The sequence below is a fragment of the Aotus nancymaae genome, unplaced genomic scaffold (genome assembly GCF_030222135.1).
Source record: "Aotus nancymaae isolate 86718 unplaced genomic scaffold, 86718_ANA_hifiasm-v0.15.2.pri h1tg000036l, whole genome shotgun sequence".
Classification (NCBI taxonomy): domain Eukaryota; kingdom Metazoa; phylum Chordata; class Mammalia; order Primates; family Aotidae; genus Aotus; species Aotus nancymaae.
Genome location: NW_026988450.1, coordinates 30,449,329 through 30,473,642, shown reverse-complemented (window position 1 = coordinate 30,473,642; position 24,314 = coordinate 30,449,329). Strand labels below are relative to the sequence as shown.

The 24,314-nt window shown below is 40.7% G+C and overlaps 1 protein-coding gene across 6 annotated transcripts in view; it reads left to right on the top strand.

The window, feature by feature from the left end:
• The window catches only part of PAG1 (phosphoprotein membrane anchor with glycosphingolipid microdomains 1), a 146,116-nt gene that overhangs the window by 40,220 nt on the left and 81,582 nt on the right, over positions 1–24,314 (top strand). For 3 of the 6 annotated variants that reach the window (XM_064384299.1, XM_012450948.2, XM_012450945.2), the window contains exon 2: positions 6,835–6,904. The exons of 1 other annotated variant lie outside the window; for it this stretch is intronic. The gene's annotated coding sequence lies outside the window, so the exon portion shown is untranslated. Of the gene's footprint in view, positions 1–6,668; positions 6,905–23,860; positions 24,302–24,314 lie in introns of those variants that run through there. 2 more of the 6 variants (XM_012450946.2, XM_064384300.1) reach the window with 2 other exon arrangements.

The following is a 24,314-nucleotide window of genomic DNA, read 5'->3' as shown; positions in this document are numbered from 1 at the left end:
GGTTTCATGAAACATGCCTACCATGGTATTAACTGTTCTCATTCTTCATAATCATCTTCATCAAAAACTCTTTAAGTGTCTAATTATGCATAACAGTTTCCCATGCTTTACAAAAAGAACTAAGTAGATTTGGTCTTTGCCTTATCAGACTTGACAACTTAAGACAGAGAAGTATGTATAGAGACAGAATAAATATTGAGGCAGTAATAAATATTGAGTGATAAATGTTCATCCAGATATAGAACACATGAAAATAAAAAGAGTATGTATTTAGCATGGGCCCTAGGATATTTATTTTCTTACAGTTTGTCTTCCTTTCAAAATCTGGGAAACTGAAGAAGTTGCCCTACAATTTTCACATAAAAGCAAAAGGTTTCTCTTTTTTTGCAGATGGGGGTTATAAATGGGAAGATCAGTTTCTGACGCTACCTTTAATGTTGTTGTTTGGTTTATTTTGGCCTCACTGACTTAAAAAGAAATATTTTCTCAGCCCTGAATGCCTAACCCTGATTACCATCTGCAGGTGCCTTGGCTTGACTTTATGCTTCTTGGCACTGTGTGTGTACATAGGCTTATTAAATTAATCTCATCTCCTCCTACCCAAGGATCTTAAGCCCATCTAGTCACCCTGACAGTATCCCTGGGAAGCAAAGGAGGCAGGGCTGGACATTGTTATCTCTGAATCATGGGCTGTGAGCTGATGCCAAGAAGGAAACTGGTATGTCCAAAGCCTTGTGATAATTCACATGGGAAGCTTTGGATTTGGTTCTCTTTCTTCTGTACACATTTGCGTTTGCTGAACTGACCTGAGGACTTGATCTGCCTTGGTATGGGAAAGGATCAGATAAGAGGTCATTGCCGGCATTTTCTTCTGACAGCAGAACAGGTTCTATTCCTGGAGGCCAAGTCACCAACCAACAGAGAATGTGTTCATGTACCCATGGTAAGGAGCCAGTTTGTTATAACCATATCACAGGTTAGCAGAATAATGCCAGGATGGCTGATTTCATTGATTACTCTAGCTTAGCAAGAGCTACAAGAATTATAATAGATCTAGAAAATGGTCATGTCTAAGCAAGGGTCTCTGTGTCGAATATTTACCAATAGTGAGATTAGAGACCCTTGTTTACACTTTCTCGATTCAAGTAGGCACATATAATATTTAGTCATGACTATGTGTATGCTCAGAGATGCAGGAATCCAGAGGGAGCTATGTGTGCCACGCTCTCGGGCTTCAGCTCTGTGTTATCCTGTGTGTGTGCATGAGGAGCCACTGTGGAATCAGGTGCACTTGGGTTTGAAACTTGGCTCTACCACTCATTGCTGTATTACTTCACCTTTCTAGGCCTCAGTTTCCCCATCTGTAGAACCAGCATAACAATAGTATGAATCCCATAGAATTCTTATGAGCATTGCATGAGATGAGGATGTATGGAATGTGTAGCATGGTGTCTGCAAACAGTACTTGATAATTATTGGTAATCATAGTAAAACTCATACGTGACAGCATCTGAAATCATTTGTCTTAAAAGAAGTGAAAGATTCTAAATTATTTCACATGCAAGTGTTTATACAGGAGGTTATATCTGGGTTAATGAAAATGTCACACTCTGTTTATTAGGAATACAGCTATTAAGAAGGCAAAGCAAGCCTCCCTTAACTAGACTCACCCTCATCCTTCACTCTGTAATGTCATATACAACTGTTTTCTCTTTTTTATAAATTATAAAGAGGTAAGTCACTCTACTCATACTAAAAAGATACAAAACCCCGAACACTTATTATAGCAGGAAGCTAAACTTCTAAAAAGCCACAAATGGCAATACTATACCTTTTGCATTCATGTCTTGGGATAGATCTGTATGGGCACATGGAATTACACAGGCTGGACTGAGGACCCTAAGTATCTGGTTGCCTTCTCTCAGGAAAACTAGAGTGGAGACAGGTATGTGGAACCTGGTTGTGGGAAGTAAGGAGATGCTCTGCTCTTTGCCTACAGACAGGGAGGGAAGGCTAACCAACACTTGAAGGGGCAGTGTTCTTTGGGAAATGGAATTTTAAGCCTGCCAACTATATCATAAGACCTAGCAGAACAAAAGCATGAGACAGCTGGATGGAAACTCACAAACCAAATGAGTGATTTAAAGTGGAGCTGTTAGGGCCGGGCATGGTGGCTCACACCTGTAATCCCAGCACTTTGGGAGGCCGAGGCAGGTGGATCACGAGGTCAAGAGATCAAGACCATCCTGGTCAACATGGTGAAACCCCGTCTCTACTAAAAAAAATACAAAAAATTAGCTGGGCATGGTGACGCGTGCCTGTAATCCCAGCTACTCAGGAGGCTGAGGCAGGAGAATTGCCTGAACCCAGGAAGTGGAGGTTGCGGTGAGCCAAGATCGCGCCGTTGCACTCCAGCCTGGGTAACAAGAGCGAAACTCCGTCTCAAAATAAAATAAAATAAAGTGGAGCTGTTTGAAGGGGAAGCAGAGCCCCAGGGAATTTCCTAACCTCAGAAAGCTATTCACTAGCATTTTTTTTATAGGGTGTCTGTGGCTTCTGGTTGCCTGCAAATTGAGCCAGCATGGTGCAGATGTGATAGTGGTTTAAGGCCGTTTTTCCCCGAATTTAGTGTGAATCACCTGGGGATCTTGTTAGAATGCAGAGTCTGATTCTGTAGATCTGAGGTAGGGTCTGAGATTCTGCTATTTTTAACAAGTCCCCAGATATTGCAGAAGCTGCCTATCCTGGGGCCACACTCTAAGTAGCAAGTGTCTAATCCACTCTCTCCCCAACCGTTCCATTCTCTGATCACCACTTCCCATCTTCTATCCCATGTACCCTAAATCTAACCATTCCTGGCCCACCAGTATTCACCATCCAGTGATCTTACTAATTTTCATGATCTGTCACCCTTTCCCGTTCTTTTTTCCTAGTTATACAGCTTAGATTCCATGATCTCATGTTATAATTATTCTTTTGCATCCACCCTCTGGTTCTTTTCTGCTCCCTCTTTCCTCATTACCCTCACTGGCAAAACCCCAACCCTGCATAACCCAGCTCTCTCCCCATGCCACATCTTCACCTACGCTGGTGAGTGCAGCTGAAGGAGCACACGTCACCGTGCTCACAGGTCTCACTTTCATCTCAGTGGGTCCCTGTGCCACTATTCTGTTCACTCTTCCTCTCTTCTGGATCACCTTCTTGTACCCTCTCCTCATTATTGCAGCTGTTCTGCCAGATGATGGGTTTATTTACCACCTCCACCAGAAAGCTCCATGAGGACAGGGAATTTTGCCTTGGTCAGTAGTGGAACCTCCACCTAGAATAGTGGCTGACACATGGATATTCTCCTTAAATAAAGTATTTGGATAGATACTAGCATGGAAGGTGGGATTATGTTAGGACAGAATCAGAAAAAGTCAACTAGGAAGAACTGCATATCCATGAATGTATTTAAAAAGCCACTCTCGGTCTTTTTGAATAGACAAGGCTAAGTAAGATCCTTTTTGGGGGATGCTTTTGACCTGAATGTGCTCAATTTACTAGAGATTGCTGAGCCCACCAGGCCCTTTGGGGATCAGGAGGGGAAAGGACCAACATCAAATTCTGTCTGCGAATTCCTGTCCCTTGTTTTATTTTATTTGATGCTCACTTTGGTAGTGTGAGTCAGGATTTAACCTCCAGACACTGCTCTGCACTCCAAAACTTGTCATCCTCACTTAGGACACTAGCAGAATTGTAACCTGTTGCATTTAACAAATCTGCAGGCTAAATAGGCCTAATTTGCTGTGGTTTGAGGAAAAGAGATATATCATGGCCATGCCTAGGACTCCATGTGGGCCAGTCATGATGAAAAGAACCACAGGACTTTAAGACAGCCCTGGAAATGTCCTAAAACATCACAGAATGAAATTGATTGCCATGAAAATGTGCTGTGCTGGTCATTCTCAAGGAGGGGAAGAGTCAGGTGTTCAGTCTACTGAAAGTGAAGGAAAGGTGTGGCTAGCAATGCTTCTTTTTATTTTATTGTGAAGAGTTCTGCTTTTAATAACATTCTCAGCATGCACTAAATCGTTGCCTCTCAAGGTTTTGAGCAGCTGTGACACAGAGGGAAAAGCCCAGGGTGTTTTGTGGGTATTGGATAAAACAACTGACCTCATGTGGGGCCAAGAATACAACAGGGACTTTGTACATGCATCCACTCCCTCATCTATGCCCTTTCCAAGGGTCCCTGTCCATACTACTGCTTTTCTGCATGATATGGAAGTTAAGTTATACATATGAGAATATGTGAGTGTGTGTTTGTATTTAAGAGATGCTCTCGCTCTGTCACCCAGGCTGGAGTGTAGTGGCACAGCATAGCTCACTGTAGCCTCAAAATCCTGGGCTCAACCAGTCCTCCCACCTCAGCCTCCTAAGTAGCTGGGATCACAGGTGTGAGCCATGATGCTCTAATTATTGTGTTTTAATAAGTCATCCTTCATCTTAGACCAGTGATTTTCAACTTGGGGATGATTTTGCTCCTAAGGGGACATTTGTCAAAGTCTGGAGACATTTTTGTTTATTACAACCCAGGGCAGGAGATGCTAGCCCCTCAAAACAAAGAATTCTCCAGCCCCAAATGTTAGCAAGGCCAAGGTTGAAAGCCCTGTTTTAGCACATGGCTTTCCACTGGTGTTTCTAATTATTTCTTCATTGGTCTCTAAATAAAGGAAGGAGAGGATTGAGAAGGATGTGACTGCCTGAGGACACAATGGGACAGGAGGTTGGGACAAGTTGGAGGACCCACCTATCAGGTGCCAAGATTCACCAACTCTACAAGCATACTACAGTTTCCAGCTTAAAAACAAGTGTTTCATTAGATATTTACAAGCACACTACAGTTTTCAACTTAAAAACAAGTGCTTTATTGGATATACTCACTAGCAAAACCCCAACCCTGCATAACCCAGCTCTCTCCCCATGCCACATCTTCACCTACACTGGTGAGTGCAGCTGAAGGAGCACACATCTCAGTGGGTCCCTATGCCATTCTTTATTGGTTGATTAGCCTATAAAGCAGACAGGGTGGCAGAGGCATGGAGGACTCAGGAGGGCGGTGAGGATGATGGGATGATACTGGACAGGTTGGGCACATGATGGGGAGATTGTCACAATGCCAGGGGCTTGGGTTTTATCCCAAGGGCTGTGGAGAACAGCACGGATGGGGCCCTCCAGAACCAAACTGTCCTGTTCTTTTCTGTACTTTATGCAACGTGTTCATACTCCTCTGATTCCTTGTGTCTCTCTGTATTGTGCTACTTACTTGTAACTTGGGCTCCTTAACTGGGCCTTATCATCTTGCCTCTGTATACCCCTTGTACATAGCAAAGAGATTTATCAGTAAGTGTTTATTAAACAGATTTGGCAGTGTTTTAGACACCACTAGCAGCCTCTCAAAATAATTGTTTCTACACTTTTGAACAGATACTATTCCCAAATACTTGTTTCCGATGCAGTTATTTAGAGCTTGAAATGCATCCTCCTGGTTTTGTAAATGATAGGTTTCCAGGCTGGTAGGGAAATTTCCCAGCACCCATAGTGTTGTTGAGCCATAATGTTTAATAGTTCAGGATAGGGAATTTCCTAGCAAAAGGCCAAGAAAAGAGATTTTTCCATTGCCTTTCTTTGTTGCATGTGGACTCTTGGCAAATGTATTCTTTACCATTTTACTGCCATTCCTGGCATGGAACTTTCTCTCGCCTTCTACTGCACTTTTCTCTTGATAATTGTATCCAAGAGGCTCTTAGACCACATGGGTTAAGTAGTCTGGGGATTCATGTCTTGATGGCCACTGTGGAGTTCGGTACTGGAGCTTATGGAAGGATTATCACCTTGCTTGTTGTCAGCTTGACTATTTGGTCTTTCAAATGTTTCTTTGCTTTTCATTTCTTCTGAAAAAATAGCTCTTTCTTCTCTCTTTTAAACTTTATCAAAAAAGAAAAGAGAAGAGAGGAGGCACCGGTTTCCCTCAGTGGATATTTTTCCTGAAAAAATTCAGTCTCATTATTAGGTTCATTCTTTACCCATGCTTTTTACTTCCACTTAGCATATTTTCAGATGTATACTTAAATCCACAGTTCCACAAAAACAGAATTTTCAATTTGAGATTACATTCCTCAAACTCTAATCACATTTATTCTTGGAGAAGTGATCTATATAAGTGATAATTTTATTTTTAAGCGTAAGAAGCCATGCTAACAAAAATACAGCATATTTCAAGATGAAGACATTAAATAATATAGCTAAATATAACAATTATCACATGTCTCTATACAATTTTGTTTCACCTTTTTTTTTTTTTATTCTTTTTTTACTGACAACACTGTCATCTTCTTGAGGCATGCAACCAATTTCGTTTTTGCTTAATCCATGTACATTGCACATGGCCTCTAGGGGTCTGTGTTTGGGGTGTGCAGGTGCAGTGCTGGTGATAACCCCAAGTCACTATCAAAATTGGTGCAAATGAGGTAGAAGGCAGCAATGAGTAAACGTGTGAGGTTAATTTATTATCACATTGATTCATGTCATCATTGTTACTTTTCTACATGTATAAAATTAGGGATAGCATATAGTTCTGGATATTTTAAGAGCAAGTTTTAGCTTTTGCTTTTTAACATTCTTTTTTTATAGTATTAAGGCAGTAAAGCCTAATTAAATAATTGTTTTTCAGTTGCTTACTATTGGCCAAAACTTAAATAAGTAAATGAAAAGATTATTATTTTACCCTTAGTTGTTGCAGTTTTAATCCAGTTCAGAATTTTGAAATTGTTCTCTCTTGTGTTTCTTTTCCAGAAAACACGAGGTCGTTCTCCTATTTTGGCAGTTGGGCACAATTTCATTGCTGAGAAAGGGTGATTTCAAGGTATTCCTTTATCTGATTTATTCTACATTAATACTCATTCAACCTGGCTTTTAGTTTAACTTTGCATGTATCAGTTGTTGATTTGGAGACTCTGTTTGGGTTAAGTCTGCAGACACACAGCTTCTAAGCTGAGAAACATCCAGGGTATGAGCTAGTATGATTTGAATTTAGCACCTGAGGTCTTCTGCAGTAGAAATCAAGATGCCAGTGGGTGTACTTCCTACAGCATGGTGTTTCCCTTTGATTGGTGGTAAGCCGATCGTGGCTGAGTTTTGTAAAACCTCTGTGAATTGGGCTAAATGCCTACACTCTCTCAATCTCTTTCCTCATCTTTGAGACAGGGATAGTAACTGGATAGCCTCATGGGCTTGATAGAGAGATTAATGGGATACACAGTGCTCACTGCCACCACCACCAAAATGATAGGAGGCTGTGTTTTTGGTTATCATTATTCATGGTATTAGTAATCTCATTTTGTGCTGATGATTCAGTTATGTTAATAATTCCTTAATGACCTTGAGTCATCTTCTGTGAACAGACCAAACACAGAAAAAAAACCATTCAGACTAAATGAACAGGTTAACACAAAGACATTCTGCATTTGATTTTAGCAATTAGTTTACTACAGTGGTTATCACTTTTTATAATGAATCCTGGACTTTGAAGCACTATGTCCACCCATTTGAAAGATTTATTTTACAAACCTCAAATGTCATGGTCTGCCCGACTCATATTCATTTTAAATCATTATCCAATGCCTGTATGGCCTGGAAAGGAATTCATCTCAGCTTTCCCAATCTCTTCACCAAAGGAATCATGTAAAATAGGCCACTGTCTTTTAATTAAATCTTTGCTTCAACTTACTGAGAAATTCCTTCTCTTGCTAAAGTAACCCTTTCCTCTTAGGAGAGCAGGGAGCTATGTCAGGGTTATTCTGGTTCCCCTCTGAGGCCACAGTCTTTCTAAATATAACTACAGATCCTGGAAATCAGCCTGCCTTTTGTTAGTTAACGTAGGCTAAAGAATCAGTGCATTAAGAGCTTTGATTATCCACGCTCTAAAAATGCCTTCCTCTGATCTCCTAATATTTGACAAGAATCTCAATTCAGGGATTAGACATTTTCTCTAATGCATTTCCATTTCCACTAGAGCTGCTTGCCTTACACATGTTATTATGGCCTGAAATGTAGAGCATTTTACGGTTGGGGGTAATTAAGATTTAACTCAAGAGTCTATGTATTTTAGAATAGGCATCACATGCTTCTGTAGTAGAACCACAGTCCTCCCAATTTCTGGAAAGCATTGTGTGGTACTTTTTTATACATGGCTGCCTTCTTGAGTTTTACTCCATCTGACCCTCCTATAGAAGCTAAGCTTGAAGGCAATGTTTGTATCTTATTTTAGTACCTACAGCATCTAATAAATGCCTGGATCATAGTAACACACAGTGGATGCTCTAATTTCTTTAAGTGAATATATCTCTGACACTGTAATAAAGAAGATAGAGACTGGGCGTGGTGGCTCACGCCTGTAATCCCAGAACTTTGGGAGGCTGAGGTGGGCAGATCACTTGAGGTCAGGAGTTCAAGACCAGCCTGGCCAACATGGTAAAACCCCATCTCTACTAAAAATACAAAAAAATAGCTGGGTGTGGTGGCGCATGTCAGTAATCTCAGCTACTTGGGAAACTCAGGCAGGAGAATTGCTTGAGCCCAGGAGACAGAGGTTGCAGTCAGCCAAGATGGTGCCATTGCACTACAGCCTGGGTGAGAAGAACAAGACTCCATCTCAAAAAAGAAGAAGAAGAAGAAGACAGAATTCATGAAAAATAGTTTATCTCAAGCTGTGCTTTTTTTTCCTGACTAAATGTAAGCATTCTTCTCAACAATAATGCTTTCCTTGTTATTTTTGCTTTTAGTAGCTGTACATTAAAGAAGAGCCACCAAAACCAATTTATGTCCCCTTTCCCTCTTCTGCTGAGATCAGAACTAGCATGGTGGCTACATTCTTTTGTAACTGTGTATTATTTCCACAGTGGAAGTAGATTCAGACTGTATCCGCACCAACTTTAGTGATAATAGTAGCTACTTTATGATGTTTTAGTTTGAAATTCAAAATTCAAAATTGCCCCAACCCATTTTCAGGCTTCTAATGTGCCTGTGCCTAGTAAATATATTTCAAATATCCAGAGTTGTTCTTTCCAGTTACTAGAAATACAAGCAAAGCACGCATGGTGCAGCGGCTCATTCCAGCACTCTAGGAAGCCAAGGCGAGCAGATCACTTGAGGCCAGGAGTTCGAGACCAGCCTGACCAACATGGCAAAACCCTGTCTCTATTAAAAATACAAAAATTAGCTGGGCATGGTGTTGCACGCAATCCCAGCTACTTGGGAGGCTGAGGCATGAGAATCGCTTGAGCCCAGGAGGCAGAAGTTTTAATGAGCCAAGATTGCCCCCAAAAAAGAGAAACACAAGTAGAGAACACAGAATCAGCAACTGTCCAGGGAGATGTGCACTCCTAAGCCAAATTAACAAATAAGTGTGATTTCTTGAGAGGCCAGAGTTAACACAATTAGTGATGAACTGCATCTTTGAAGAGCTAGGGGAAAATAATAGGATTCATTTTTAATTCAAACCAATTCTAAGCAAGAGCCTTGGCTTTCTGGAGTGGCTTTGTAATCAAAGGTTACCGCAGGGCTTGTCAGAACTTTTAACAACTGTCTCCACTGTGAAAATGGTCTTAGGTTGTAAGGTGATTGCAGAGCTGAGGAAATGATGACTCTAGCCAGCTTTTGTCTCACATTTGATCTTTGGCTCACAAAGACAAGGTTAATTTCAGCATAAGCTGTAGCTTTAATTTTTAAATCAGTCAATTTTAATAGCAGCCTGCTTATGCCCTGAAAAGCATCCAAGAGCAGTCAGAACGAGTTGGCCTGGAATATAAATAAGTGTTACAGTATAAGTCTTAGCTATATCTAGGCTAGTACTCAACAAAATACTTTGCAGTCAGTCTAATTAATCTTTCATTTTCTTTTTGCTATCCTCCCTTATGTTTATTGTGTGTGTGTGTGTGTTTTCTGAACTATAAAAACATATACATATTCACTATATTCACTACAGTTGGAAAATTTATTATTCTCAAGAAAAAAAAGTTTCCTCGTGAATCCATTACCCAAAGAGAACCATTGTTAGCATCTTGGCTGATGTTTTTCATTGAGAATTTTGCCAAACAAATATACGTAATTTTTAAATTCCTTTTGTTTTTTTTTTGGTTTTTTTTCTGTTTTTGTTTTTAGAGACAGGGTCTCACTTTGTTGCCCAGGCTGGACATAGCTCACTGTAGCCTCAAACTCCTGAGTTTAAGAGATCTTCCTACCTCAACCTCCCATGTAGCTAGGAATACAGGTACACACCACCATGCCTGGCTAGTTTTCTTATTTTTTTTTTTGTAGAGATAAGGTCTCACCATGTTGCTCAGGCTGATCTCAAACTCCTGGGCTCAAGCAATCCTTCTACCTTGGCTTTCCAAAATGCTGGATGGCAGGCATGAACCACCATGCCCAGCCTCATACTTTTAAACTGCTTATGATGAAAAGTTTTATGCACACAGGACAGAATCACTGAGTCCTTACATACTCACAATCTAGATTCACAGAGTATCAAGCTTTTGCCATCATGGCTTCATCTGTCCCTTTTTTCTTTCTCCCTTTCTCTTTCCTTTTTTGAAATATCAACTAAGCTACTTTTAAGAGGAAAAGAGGACTCCTGATATTCTTAGGACTACAGAAAGCAAGTATTTGCCTGCCAATTTCACACACTTTCATTTATCCTTTATTAGGAAGCAAAAAGTATGGTTTTACACTTCATGTTGTATTGTACTTTGGGAATAAGCTGCCTTAAAGCTCAAGTCTACTGCATGCTAGATGGGTATTGATCTTTCCTCTTAAATCAATGTTTCCCCAGAGCATAGTTTTATTTATTCATAAAGCGAAGATGATGTCTGACAGGAGTTACAGCAGTGTAAATCTGTGGTGCAGGCACAATAAGAAGAGCTTTTGTAAGACTCAAAAATCCATATTCTAATGCTAGAGGGCATCCTCAAAAGCCTGAAAAAGTGCATTTGCGATGCTTCCAAGTGTAAAAGGAGCATTGCAGCATATGGTTAAGTTTTACTCCTCTGTCTCCTATGCTACTTTGCAAACGGACCTAAATGCATTGCAACTGAAGCCAAGCCATGATTGTGTCTGATGCCAACCCGTTACAGGAACAGCAGGCTGGATAGAATCAAAGCTTCAGCCACAGTCTCTTGTTGTCACCAAATGTCAGCTTGCTCTGGAAGGATGTAGTGACCCTGTTGATCTGTCCCCTGTAATTCTGCTCCCTGGCCCAAAGGATGGGCACTGATGTCCAAGGGGCAGTTAACATGAGAGTACTCACTTTGGGATACTTCATTCACCTCGGAATATCTCTGTGTACTTGTTGGTGTGTTATAATACATGTAACAGCTCTCTGTGTAGCTGGACCATGTAAGTCAAGTGTAATCCTAAAAGTGCACTCCTTTTGTTGATGTGTGTGTGTGTGTGTGTTTGTGTGTGTGTGTGATACATAGTCTATTTTTTTTAAAGTGTTTAGGATATAAAAATTATTGTTAGACTTTTTAAACTTAGATAAAATATACCCCAGATTTTCTCTCAACATTAACTGATTTATTTTTATGGTTGCAAATGCTTCTAATGGCTAGAATGGCACCATTTGGAATTTTAAATGTCCAGTTTTTTATTGGCGGTCTGATCTTCACACAGTGCAACTGTTTGGAGAGTCAGGTAACCTAAAAGCTAGTTTCATCGTCCACTCTTGGCTGCTTTGTGACCTAAGGCGAGTTTCTGAACTTCTCTGGAACATTTTATTTATATTGTTGTGTTTTTCCTAATTTAAATAACAGTGAATTTGTGTGAAATTGGCAGATATTTACTTCCTGATTTCCATAGACTTCCATACATCAGGATTTTTCCTTTCGAAAGTTGCATTTAAAAAGAAAAAAAAAAAAGGAAGTGAAAAGAGAAATAAAAGAATGCAGAAGTGAGGATTATTTCTTCATGGAGAATAAGGTTCCTTCCAAGTTTAAAAGCCCATGACTTTCTGTGAAAAGATTTCAGATGATTAACTCAGCTACCAGGAGCCACACAGTTTTCTTAGAAATTGTGCCATCGAGGACACCAAGGGGGCCCGGGAGGACGCAGCTCCAGTTAGAGTCTGGGGCCTTTAGCCCCTGCCCCTGAGAGCAGCTGGTGCTCTGCCAGGCCTGTGGCTCCCAGGATGCCCAGATCCCTTGCCAGAGGTTTGGAAGAAGCCTTGAAGGTGCTGTCTTTTTGGATCTCTGCTGTTTCCTCTCCACTGGTAGCTATGTTGAGAGCTTCTTCAGAGGAGGGTTCTAGGAATTAGAAGGGAAAGCATATAAATGGCATTACTACATACCTGTTCACTGCTGGTCAGTTTCTCCTTTGCCACATCAGCCACAGGCATGGAAATAACCTAGTGGCAAGTCAGTGTCTTCAAGTTTTTCACATTAAGCTCCAAGAGCATTGATTGCTATTCACTTCATGAATGGATGTCTGAGAAGATTGTAGGAACTGCTTTTGGAGGACCAAGGCTGAGGTCTCTGCTTCAGTAGAAACCCGAGCTGTCTGACATGAAAATCACATGAGAGGACCTATTTGAAGAGAGTTAGCTGTTTTGAATCCAGCCATTTATGTTAAGGTCTCTGTGTAAGGTTTTCTAACTGGTTTTAGCTAAGTCCTCCAAAATCTTATTTTACATTCCTCCAGTATAATCTGCTTTTTATTCTTTAATACTGTGTTTTGCTCTTTTAGCATTAATTATGCACTCCTCTAGGAAGCTGATTAGAAAATCTTCCTCCTTGACCCTGTGTTTGGTTCCTTTAGAGCATGAGTTTTCACCCCTTGGAGGAACCAGGCCACACAGCAGGAGGTGAGTGGTGGGCCAGCCTCCTGTCAGATCAGTGGTGGCATTAGCTTCTCACAGAAGCGTGGACTCTGTTGTGAACTGCACATGTGAGGGATCTAGTTTGTGTATTCCTTATGATGATCTGAGGTAGAACAGTTTCATCCCAAAACCATCCCCACTCCCCCTGTCTGTGGAAAAATTATCTTCCATGAAACCAGTCCCTGGTGCCAAAAAGTTTGGAGACTACTGCTTTAGAGGTCCTCTTGGCTCCCCAAGTCAACCCTGGAGAAACTAAAGTAACTCCAACTTGTAAGCTAATCTACCATGTTGACTTCTTATGAACAGTTCCAGGAATGCCTCTGAGATTTCAGTTTATCTGTCGTTCCTTGTGAAAGAGCACATACCTACCATAAATCCTGCCTTTAGAGCAGATCGACCTTGATATACTGGTCCTTACTGTAAATCCTGCCCTTAGATCAAATTCCTACTCATTTCTTCTGGAGCATGTGTACCCCTTCTCTGGGTATATAATCTGTAGGTCGGGGGTCAAATGATGAGGAAATCCACCCGTCTTGTGGTCACCCAAGACCATGCTCCTGTCTGTAAGTTCCCCAATAAAATCACCCTGTAACAACAAGATGGACTTGTCTGTCTCCTTCCTTGGTTTCTTGACTCCTTCTGTGTTTGGGGGTCACTTTGAATATATGGCCTTTTCATGAAACACCTCGTCATTAATGGAGTGATAGTTTCACAACCAGACACCTGTCACATCCAAATTACTAACATAAGGTGATTCTGAATGCTGGACTTCTAGGATCAACCACAGGTTCTGGTACTTTAAAAAAGTTTAAAATTTTTTTTTTTTAGAGACTCCCACTCTATCTTCTGAAAGCTCCATCCTCACCAGTGAAGAATTTCCCTGTTGGGTGTTTGTGTCTTGCAGGTGGCCAGGGAGGCTCACTGAGGCCTCTCCTGTTCAGTCACAGAGAGCTCCAGACCAGCCTCTTGAGCAAGGTTTAATGAAACTGTGGCTGCCTTTCATATTCCTTTTTCATGTCATGAAAAAAGATATTTTTTATGGGCCTGCAACCTTAGGAATAAAAACCCTCCCCCAACCCCTTAGTACCAATATCACCCTAAGAAGGAAGCACCTGGCTCTCATGGCCTTATCTGAGCCTCAAATAGCAGAGACCACACAGGCTAGAACGGCCCTGCCCAGGCCCACCAGGAGAGATGTTTCAGTTCCAAGTAGGGTTTTCATTTTAGATGTTTAAATTCCAACTTTCTCATAGTTATTCATGACTAAGAAAAGGGGCAGCTCTGCATTATTCCTCCACTTACATATTTTCTTCTTTTCGCTTTTTTTGCCTTCTCCTTCTCCCTTTATTTAGTAGATTTTTAAAATAAACAAAATGCTATGTGGCATAGCACTTTGCCAAGCAGGAAACTCGTAATTTCATAATATTTTCTAAAATAGATTTTAGACCAGCCATGGTGAAATTTAATCCTGGTGCTATTGTGCTTCTGAAGATTACTGGTAAAAGACTTATGTCTGTAGTCCCAGCCACTCAAGAGGCCAAGGCGGGAGGATCACTCGAGTCCTAGACTTTGAGGCTGCGGTGAGCTATGATCACACCTCTGCACTCCAGCCTGGGCAAAGAAACCCCATCTCTTAAAAAAAAAAAAATTTTTGTTGAAAGAATAAGTTAACCCTGTCTCTGGTGGCTTTAACTGTGGCAAATCAGCCAGCAGTAAATTAAATAAATAAAATTTTTTCCTAATATTTCATATAAGGGAAGAACCAGGGCCGGGCGCGGTGGCTCACGCCTATAATCCCAGCACTTTGGGAGGCCAAGGCAGGTGGATCATGAGGTCAAGAGATCGAGACCATCCTGGTCAACAAGGTGAAACCCTATCTCTACTAAAAATACAAAATAAATTAGCTGGGCATGGTGGCGCGTGCCTGTAGTCCCAGCTACTTGGGAGGCTGAGGCAGGAGAATTGCTTGAACCCAGGATGCGGAGGTTGCAGTGAGCCGAGATCGCGCCATTGCACTCCAGCCTGGGTAACGAGCGAAACTCCGTCTCAGAAAAAAAAAAAAAGGGAAGAACCAAAAGATTGAGAATTATATGAGAAATGAAATATGTCTGATAATGGGATAGCTAGAAAACTTAGAAAATGAGAAATGGAATCGCAATTTCACTCATGTGATTCTTTGCCATTGCCCATCTGATGCCCCATAGCCCAGAGACATGCTGCCAATATGAATGTTTACATGTATTTTTTCATAGCTGAATATATATAGTTTATAAAATTTATATATACCATTAAGATGTTGTTAGACAAGTATTAAGCCAAACTGATTATGTATGCACAAAACAAGTGTGAATGCAAGGAGTTTAGTGTGTTCTTAAACTTCTGCTAACAAAAGATCTCCCATTTACTTTAACAGAGATAAGTCTGCCTTCTGAGTATATGAGAATGTGACATAGACCACAAATAGCACCTCAGACTTGATGTGAACTGCTGGTGACTATCGGGATGAGTGTGGGTGCTTTTATAGATAACTGAGGTGTTGTTAGCTGAAGTGTAGAGTGGCTGGATTGTAATTATTGTTGACTCATTTTAAATTGCTTTGTTTTATAATCCCTTAATATAATCTAACAAATACAGTAATATTTGAAAATACACCTCCAAGACACCAAAAATGATGAAAACTGCTGAATTATGAGACTTAACTGCTCCCTCCCATTTGCTGTCTATCATCCTTTTCCCATAAAAGATGGTTTTTATAGGTTGAAGGCATAGAGGATTGTTCCTTCTTGTCATTCAGATCTCCGCTTAAGGATTACCTCCCCAGAGAGGACTTCCCCAAGCATCCATGGCTCAGGAAACCCCCAAGACACTCTCACCTTTCCTTTTTTACCTTTAAAATGTTCCCTGTCTGATACTTTGGTGTTAGCCTTTTGTCAGTCTTCACCTACAAGGAAGTAAGCTGAGACCCCATTTGTTTTGTTCACCCTGTGTCCTGAGTGCCTGGAGCTGTGCCTGGCATTGAGTAGGCATTTGTTAGATTTTCCATCTGCGGGCTTTCTCCTTTGGACCTACCACTGTGCCTGACCTTGAGACCATGTCATCATCATTGCCTTGAATCAGCCCTTGTTTTGGAATCCATGGTACTGTATTCTCTGAATTTCCATCATTAACCAGCATTTACTCCCTGGTTGCAGCATCTGATTAGTATGATGATAACACATCTACTGTACATCAACACGATAAGCATTTGTGGCAAGTGAGTCCTATCAAATTTTCCAGCCACAAGATAGCTTGAGAAAGGTTTTGAGAGAGAAACGTGTAGACATTTAAGTCTTTCCTATGCTGGTGTTAACACTCAAGATCAGTTGACCAGAATGTTCTGCTCTTATGGTAGACCTGAGGAATAGCCTATTGTAGCTTCCTTTTTTGGTATTGTTATTTAATTTACCCCTCCCCACCTTCCCCCTCCAAACCCCACCACCTCGTGAATACTAATATAAGAAAGAAGGCTTTCTTTTAGGAACACTTCACTTCTCATCCCCCCACTTCCAGCCCAGTAGCCTGAGTCTAATCTTGTTATATCTGGGAACAGAATTACTAGATTTTCTGCTAATGGCTGTATTTTACATGATAATGAATCCAGTCTTTTCTACAAAGTCTACTTCATTTATGCAAAACAGATATAATTCGGAATCTGTATGAATGAAGCTATTCTTTCAAGGGAGCAGAGAGGCTGCTGTAGAGTCTGTTAAATACAATTTTATGGGCCCTCATGTCAGGTTAACACAAGCAAATGTTGGTTCTGTGGTCATCAAAGTAATGCTTATTGGATAGTTTCAGGTAAAACAAAAAACAGCTGTTGAATCTCAGGGCCTTGTCTACTTACTCCCTAATTTAAGCTCAACTTGTTTTCAACCATCTTTCACACTTTGAAGTAGTGACCTCTTATACATTGGTGGCTTCAAAGTATTAGTAAGACTGCTGCTCATTGATTTTCAATAATATGGAGAAGGTATTCCCAACTGGTCCTGGCTATTAACAGAGCAAAGGCAGAAATTTAAATTAGCAGGGGGATATATCAAAAGCCTTTTGTAAGTGCCATAAAGTCTCCAAAATCTAATCCCTGAGATAAATTTATTTTGTTCTGGAAAAAATAGCTTTCTCTCCTAAGAGATGCTATAATGCCTTTCATTTATTAAGAGAATGGATTGTTGCTTATGAATAGAATAACAGGAATTCTGAATCCTTTAATTTTGTCATCAACTTGTGCTGGTGTATCTCAAAAAATTATCAATCTGTAAGAAAAACATTCATGGGCTGCTCTGCTCTTTGACTTTTAGGTAGAGTTAATTGTATAGATTAATTTAAAAGTTAGGTATACCAATTAATAGTCACACATTTCAAAGTCCTTAGCTCAGGGTATTTATTGATTTTTGTCTTTTTTTGAGCTTTATAAAAAGATATCTAGATGCCTTAAAACTGAATTGTTTTAAAATGCTAAGAAAGAGTAACCCTGCCTTCTTATTAATGGACAAAATTTTGATTTTCGGATCTACCACCAGTGGTCTAGTGCAGAAAAACAAATATTTACTTGCTTAATTAGGATGGATAATCAGTTTTTTTATTTTTATTTTTTCAGAAGCAGGGGGCTAAAAAAATACTTAGGTTTTTTTTTTTTTTTTTTTTTTTTGAGACAGAGTCTTTTTGCCCAGGCTGGAGTGCAGTGGTGCAATCTCAGCTCACTGCAACCTCCGCCTCCCAAGTTCAAGCAATCCTTCTGCCTCAGCCCCCAAGTAGCTGGGATTACAGGTGTGCACTTCCACACCCAGCTAATTTTTGTATTTTTAGTAGAGATGGGTTTCACCATGTTGGCCAGGTTAGCCAGGCTGGTCTCGAACCCCTGACCTTAAGTGTTTGGCCTCCCAAAGTGCTGGGATTACAGGCATGAGCCACCATGCACAACCCAAAAAAATACTTAGCCTTTTTAAGCAAGATAAATGTGCTTTAGGAAGACCTGTTTGCAGAGGCTGATATAGCTTTGGGGAGATAATAGACTCCTTCGAGAAGCTAATGATTATTCTAGACTGTCTGAAGAAAGACACATGTGGGAGTGGGATCCAAGATGGCGGATTAGACACAACTCCAGCACACAGCACCCAGCGAGAGACGCAGAAACCCAGAGATCTCCTAGCTTCAACCGAGGTACCAGGTGCATTTCAACGGGTCTGGTCTGAGGGTGAGCAAAGCCCACTCAGGGCAGACGGAGGTGAGGGGGGCGGGTGCTGCTTCACTCAGAAAGTGCATCTGACCGGCGAGTCGGAGGCTGCACCTCTGGAGCTCCGGTCCAGATCCAGCACTTCCCCCAAAGCCTCAGCAATACACAGAACAGGGGATCTTTGCCAGTCAAGCGCCACCTGGAATTACAAATGCGGAGTTGAATAAGAGTCTGCAGACTGAGCTATCGCCCCCTCCCCATGCCTGGAGAGAGAGGGAGCTGTAAGCTGGAGCAGCTGGGCGGCCCCTACCCCATGACCTGAGAGAGGGAAAGCTAAAAGGGGGAGACTGCCGGCTGCAGCTGGGCGGGTCCCTATCCTCCCCCACAAACCCCAGAGGGCTGAAGCTCTGACTCTAGTGGGTTGCGTAGCCAGTGCCACAGTCTAAGATGAACCCTGAATGATCCAGCCCAGTGGAGGAAGGGCACAACCCACCACTAGAGGGGTGGGACTAGGCTACATGTTTTAACAAAAAACACAGGAAGCCTACGTAGCAACAACAGCGTTCTTGCGGAAGAGGCGGGCCTAATTTCCCAGCATAAACAAAAAAGACACAGGAAGCTTCCCTGGTAACCTGAAGGAGTCCCTAGAAACCCAGTAGCATCCCCACAGGCAGACAAGTGACCTCATCAAGCAGCTCCCTGACACCACAGCCAGGTAAATCCACAAAGATGGGGAAAAAAACAGCGCAAAAAAGGTGAAACCATCAAAGACCAGAACACCTCCTTTCCTTCAAGGGATCACAACTCCTCAACAACACAGGATCACAACTTGACCGAGAAGGAGTGTGAAGAATTGACGGAAACAGGATGCAGAAGGTGGATAATAACAAACTTTTCAGAGCTAAAGGAACACGTTCTAACTCAATGCAAAGAAACCAAAAACCTTGAAAAAAGATTAGATGAAATGCTAACTAGAATAACCAGCTTAGAGAAAAACACAAACGACTTGATGGAGTTGAAAAACACAGCACGAGAACTATGTGAAGAAAACACAAGTTTTAATAGCCGAATCGATCAAGTAGAAGAAAGGATATCAGAGATTGAAGATCAACTCAATGAAATAAAAAGAGAAGACAATACAAGAGAAAAAAGAGTGAAAAGAAATGAACAAAGCCTCCAAGAAATATGGGATTATGTGAAAAAACCTAATCTATGCTTGATCAGTGTACCTGAATATGACGGGGAGAATGAATCCAAGCTGGAAAACATGCTCCAGGATATTATCCAGGAGAACTTCCTAAACCTAGCAAGGCAGTCCAAATTTCAAATTCAAGAAATACAGAGAACTCCACAAAGATACTCCTCAAGAAGAGCAACCCTAAGGCACATAATCATCAGATTCACCAGGGTCGAAATGAAGGAAAAAATGCTAAGGGCAGCCAGAGAGAAAGGTCAGGTCACCCACAGAGGGAACCAAATCAGACTCACAGCAGATCTCTTGGCAGAAACCCTACAAGCCAGAAGAGAGTGGGGGCCAATATTCAACATCCTTAAAGAAAAGAACTTTCAACCCAGAATCTCATATCCAGCCAAACTAAACTTCATAAGTGAAGGAGAAATAAAATCCTTTACAGACAAGCAATTATTGAGAGATTTTGTCACCACCAGACCTGCCCTACAAGAGCTCCTGAAAGAAACACTAAGCATGGAAAGGAACAAGTACCAGTCACTGCAAAAGCAAACCAATTGGCAAAGACCAAAAATGCAATGAAGAAAATGAGTCAACTAGTGAGAAAGAAAACCAGCCAGTAACAAAATGGCAGGATGAAATTCACACTTAACAATATTAACATTGAATGTAAATGGCCTAAATGCCCCAATCAAAAGACACAGACTGGCAAACTGTATAAAAAGTCAGAACCCATCAGTGTGCTGTATTCAAGAAACCCATCTCAGATACAAAGACACACACAGACTCAAAATAAAGGGATGGAAGAAGATTTACCAAGCAAATGGAGAACAAAAAAAAGCAGGGGTTGCAATCCTAGTCTCTGATAAAATGGACTTCAAACCAACAAAGTTCAAAAGAGACAAAGGAGAACATTACATAATGGTAAAAGGATCAATCCAACAGGAAGAGATAACTATCCTAAATATATACACCCCCAACATAGGAGCACCCAGATACATAAAGCAAGTTCTTAATGACCTATAACGGGATTTAGACTCCCACACAATAATAGTGGGAGACTTCAATACTCCACTGTCAATATTAGACAGATCAACGAGACAGAAAATTAAAAAGGATATTCAGGACTTGAATGCAGAGCTGGACCAAGCGGATCTAATAGACATATACAGAATGCTCCATCCCAAATCCACAGAATATACATTTTTCTCAGCACTACATTGCACTTACTCTAAAATTGACCACATCATTGGAAACAAATCACTCCTCAGCAAATGCAAAAGAACAGAAATCATAACAAACAGTCTATCAGACCACAGCACAATCAGACTAGAACTCAGCATCAAGAAACACACTCAAACCCACACAACCACTTGGAAACTGAACAACTTGCTTCTGAATGTTGACTGGATAAACAATGAAATGAAGGCAGAAATAAAGATGTTCTTCAAAACCAACCAGAATGAAGACACAACTTACCAGAATCTCTGGGACACCTTTAAAGCAGTATTGAGAGGGAAATTCATAGCAATAAATACCCACCAGAGAAGAGAAGAAAGATCTAAAATTGACACCCTATCATCAAAATTGAAAGAACTAGAGGAGCAAGATCAAAAAAACTCAAAAGCTAATAGAAGACAAGAGATAACTAAGAACAGAGCAGAACTGAAGGAGATAGAGACACAAAAAACCCTTCAAAAAATCAATAAATCCAGGAGCTGGTTTTTTGAAAAGATCAACAAAATAGACCTCTAGCCAGATTAATAAAAAAGAAAAGGGAGAAGAATCAAATAGATGCAATAAAAAATGATAAAGGGTATATCACCACTGATTCCACAGAAATGCAAACTACCATCAGAGATTACTACAAACAGCTCTACTCACATAAACCAGTAAACCAGGAAGAAATGGATAAATTCCTAGACACTTGTACTCTACCAAAACTAAACCAGGAGGAAGCTGAAAGTATGAATAGACCAATAACAAGGGCTGAAGTAGAGGCAGCAATCAATAGCCTACCAACCAAAAAAAGTCCAGGTCCAGACGGGTTCACAGCCGAATTCTACCAGACATACAAAGAGGAGCTGGTTCTATTCCTTCTGAAACTGTATCAAACAATACAAAAGGAGGGAATCCTCCCTAACTCATTTTATGAGACCAACATCATCCTGATACCAAAACCAGGCAGAGACTCAACTAAAAAAGAAAACTTCAGGCCAATATCCATGATGAACATCGATGCAAAAATCTTCAATAAAATACTGGCAAACAGATTGCAACAGCACATCAAGAAGCTTATTCATCACGACCAAGTAGGCTTCATCCCAGGGATGCAAGGCTGGTTCAACATACACAAATCCATAAATGTAATCCATCACATAAACAGAACCAAAGACAAAAGCCACATGATTATCTCAATAGATGCAGAGAAGGCCTTCGATAAAATTGAACAGCTTCATGCTAAAAACTCTCAATAAACTAGTTATTGATGGAATGTGTCATAAAATGATAAAAGCTATATATGACAGGCCTACAGCCAATATCATACCGAACGTGCAAAAGCTGGAAGAATTCCCTTTGAAATCAGTCACTAGACAAGGATGCCCTCTCTCACCACTCCTATTCAACATAGTATTGGAAGTTCTAGCCAGAGCAATCAGGCAAGAAAAAGAAATAAAGGGTATTCAATTAGGAAATGAGGAAGTCAAACTGTCTCTATTTGCAGATGACATGATTGTATATCTAGAAGACCTCATTGTCTCAGCCCAAAATCTTCTCAAACTGATAAGCAACTTCATTAAAGTCTCAGGATACAAAATCAATGTGCAAAAATCACAAGCATTCCTATATACCAATAATAGACAAACAGAGAGCCAAATCAAGAGTGAACTCCCATTCACAATTGCTACAAAGAGAATAAAATACCTAGGAATACAACTAACAAAGGATGTACAGGACCTCTTCAAGGAGAACTACAAACCACTGCTCAATGAAATGAGAGAGGACACAAGCAGATGGAGAAACATTCCATGCTCATGGTTAGGAAGAAACAATATTGTGAAAATGGCCATACTGCCCAAAGTAATTTATAGATTCAATGCTATCCCCATCAAGCTACCAAGGACCTTCTTCACAGAACTGGAAAAAACCACTTTAAACCTCATATGGAATCACAAAAGACCCGCATAGCCAAGACAATCCTAAGCAAAAAGAACAAAGCCGGAGGCATTACACTGCCAGACTTCAAACTATACTACAAGGCTACAGTAATCAAAACAGCATGGTACTGGTACCAAAACAGAGACATAGACCACTGGAATGGAACAGAGACCCCAGAAGAAACACCACACATCTACAACCATCTGATCTTTGACAAACCCAGAAAAAACAAGCAATGGGGAAAGGACTCCATGTTTAATAAATGGTGTTGGAAAAACTGGCTAGCCATGTGCAGAAAGCAGAAACTGGACCCCTACCTGTCACCTTACACTAAAATTAACTCCAGACAGATCAAAGATTTAAACATAAAACCTAACACCATAAAAACACTAGAAGAAAATGTAGGCAAAACTATCCAGGACATAGGCATAGGCAAGGACTTCATGACTAAAACACCAAAAGCAATGACAATAAAAACTGGGATAGACAAATGGGATCTAATTAAAATCCAGAGCTTCTGTACAGCAAAAGAAACTATCATTAGAGTGAATCAGCAACCAACAGAATGGGAAAAAACGTTTGCAATCTACCCATCTGACAAAGGGCTAATATCCAGAATCTACAAAGAACTAAAACAGATATACAAGAAAAAGACAAACAACCCCATCCAAAAGTGGGCAAAGGATATGAACAGACTCTTTTCAAAAGAGGACATAATGAGGCCAAAAAACATGTGAAAAAATGCTCATTATCACTGGTCACTAGAGAAATGCAAATCAAAACCACACTGAGATATCATCTCATGCAGGTTAGAATGGCAATCATTAAAAAATCTGGAGACAACAGATGCTGGAGAGGACGTGGAGAAATAGGAACACTCTTACACAGTTGGTGGGAGTGTAAATTAGTTCAACCATTGTGGAAGACAGTGTGGCGATTTCTCAAGGACCTAGAAATAGAAATTCCATTTGACCCAGCAATCCCACTATTGGGTATACCCAAAGAACTATAAATCATTCTACTATAAAGACACATGCACACATAGGTTCATAGCGGCACTGTTTACAATAGCAAAGACCTGGAACCAACCCAAATGCCCATCAGTGATAGACCGGACAAAGAAAATGTGGTACATATACACCATGGAATACTACGCAGCCATAAAAAACGATGAGTTCGTGCCCTTCGTAGGGACTTGGATGAATCTGGAAACCATCATTCTCAGCAAACTGACCCAAGAACAGAAAGCCAAACATGGTATGTTCTCACTCATAGGTGGGTGTTGAAAAATGAGAACACGTGGACTCAGGGAGAGGAGCATCACACACAGGGGACAGTTGGGGGGGTAGGGGAGAGACAACGGGGAGTGAGGAGGGACGGGAGGGTGGGGAGGGATAGCATGGGGAGAAATGCCAGATACAGTATGCACCTAAAGTAAAATAAATTTAAAAAAAAGAAAGAAAGAAAGACACATGCACAGAAAATTTTTCATATAGTTGCAGGTAGTTTACAGACCCCTCTGAAAGTTGGCCAAGATCTTGTTGTCATCTATCTATAGAACTCCAGGTAAATACAATTGCACCATTGACTTACTTCTTCCAAGCAGGAGGCCTGTTTAATTTTGTGCTGTAAATACTGGTCTTTCAATTTCTGGTAGTAACATAGCACCCCAGGTATATTTGAATTTTATGCAATGCTGTAATGTTTTTATCTAAACAGAAACAACATTTACAGTTGTCTCTCTGTATCTCTGGGTTCCGCATCCATGGATTCAACCAACCACTAATTCAAAGTATTCAAAGAAAAAGAAAAGGAAGGCTTGCATCTGTACTGAGTATGTACAAACT